This window comes from Schistocerca piceifrons, chromosome 7 (genome assembly GCF_021461385.2).
Source record: "Schistocerca piceifrons isolate TAMUIC-IGC-003096 chromosome 7, iqSchPice1.1, whole genome shotgun sequence".
In the NCBI taxonomy this organism is placed as follows: domain Eukaryota; kingdom Metazoa; phylum Arthropoda; class Insecta; order Orthoptera; family Acrididae; genus Schistocerca; species Schistocerca piceifrons.
In genome coordinates, this window is record NC_060144.1 from 362,285,769 (window position 1) to 362,288,094 (window position 2,326).

Below are 2,326 nucleotides of genomic sequence, written 5' to 3' on the forward strand. Positions count from 1 at the left end.
GTATATGAACGAATAGAAATGTAACTGTTGAGCAACTGACTGTCCACATGAACCACACAGGTATCAACAGTGTCTCCTCAATGGTCGTTCAGCGAACGTTGCTGGTATGGACCTCCACAGCAGGCGTCTGGTTCTTGTTCATGCATCCATGCTGACTGCTGTTCATTGACGACGAAGGCTGGGATTTGCACGCCAGTACGGCAACTGGACGTTTACTAAATGGCGACAGGTGGTCTTTTCAGATTAATTACTTTTTATGCCCTATCAGACTCAAGGCCATTGGCGTGCATGGCGAGAAACGACTGTAAACCAACAGCTGCAAGGAATTTCAGATGGTTTGAGGCCGGACGAGGGAGTGTTATGGTCTGGGAAACTTTTCCGTGGCACTCCCAGGATGACCTCGTCATTCTGAAAGGCAAAAATGAATCAAAATTTCTTTATTCTTGGATGTCACGTTCACCTCTAAAAGCAACTTGTGTTTCTTCAGAATGATGGCATCTACCGGCACACATTGCAAAGTGTGACACTGGTAACATTGTACTTGTATGGTTCGAAGTGCAATAGTTGAGATTACCGTGAACCCTGGCACTAAATTCATCAGACTGAAAACAAATCGAGAATCTGCAGGGTCACCTCGATAGGGCTGTTCGCACCATTGATCATCAACCGAGAAACTTAGAGGAAGTGGCCAGCTCACTGGAATCGGCATGGTTCTACATCTCTGTCTGTACGTTCCAGAACCTCATTTTCTCTCTTTTTACATGACTGCATGGTCACATTAACGCCAATGGACTGTGCTTATTTTCAGAACCCACTTAGTTTATATTTATGGTTACAAATAACTAGTATTTCAGTAGATTATTCCAAATGATAATCCAATTCTAGTGTCTCACTTTAATGTCTGCTCCTACTAGTGACACGGTAACAAACAGCTTTTGCTCTAAGTAACTTGACACGTGTGACACAGAAATAACGTACAGAAAAATTCCTCAGTTTCTCCCGGCGTATTTCTTTCCCGAACAGTCCACGATTGTACTGCCGGTCCATAGTGTCCAACGGGCACAATATTTCGGCGATTAGACAAGCCGCCATCGTCAGGTGAGCTGACGAACTCACCTGACTATGGCGACATGTCTGATCGCCGAAATATTGTGCCCGTTGGACACTACGGACTGCCAGTACACCCGTGGAATATTCGAACGTGCAGAAAAGCTACAGTGATTCTCGGTAATTCATCTTGGGGCCCATACGTCCAAATGGTAGCGAAAGGGTTAAAGTGACGATAACAATTCTATTTAAACTTGAAATGACTATTCGAGACATACTGAGACCACCCAAATGATGAGAGGCGTGATAAACTCTATTTTGGGCAATTTATTCCGTGACCCTTAGGAAAATTCACCGTCTTCTGAAGACGTTGCATTAGATAACTTCATAGTGCATTGCAGAGTAGGAGCCGTTCAGAGCTGTAACTTCTACATACACCGGTTAGTCAGCTAGCAATGATCTATCTATTTCACGTTGAACTTAGGGGGTGGTAACAAGATGTATTTTGAGAGAGAGACGGATGGCAAGAAAGAGAGAGAGAGACTGCGACAGAGAGAGAAAGAGAGAGAAAAAGTATAAAGCAGAACCATGGAACTGCGCCTGTTTAAGGTAACTCTACCTGCAACTTCTGTCAAGTACGTGAACACAAGAATGTCTTGAAACCTGTATGATATCTGATGTATATGTAAAGCAGAGGGTATGTATACATGTCCATAATCTCCTCCCAAACCCCTGAATCAGTCTCTCTCCAAATTCCTGGATCGATTCCAACTAAATTCGTGACAGAAACAGCAAACCTCACGAGTATCATCACTGTCAGGTTTATAGCCTCCCTAACAATAACAGGAGTGGGGATGAGGGCAAAAACAATTTTTTTTCAAAACCTAGCGTATGTACAACAAACAATTTGTGTGGGAAGAGTATCAGCCTGCCAGATCAAGATGTTTGGCTGGGCAGCTGGTATATCATGCGCTAGAAACAGTTTTTTTAATCTCAAAATTTAGACTCTCCATCGTAACTGGTCTGTTGTTCTCGAATAATATCGGCCTGCTCTGCCGACCTGCTTGGGATAGTGACTTTACACGGCCGGCCGGAGTGGCCGAGCGGTTCTAGGCGCTACAGTCTGGAACCGCACGACCGCTGCGGTGGCAAGTTCGAATCCCGCCTTGGGCATGGATGTGTGTGATGTCCTTAGGTTAGTTAGGTTTAAGTAGTTCTATGTTCTAGGGGACTGACGACCTAAGAAGTTAAGTCCCATAGTGCTGAGAGTCATGATTTT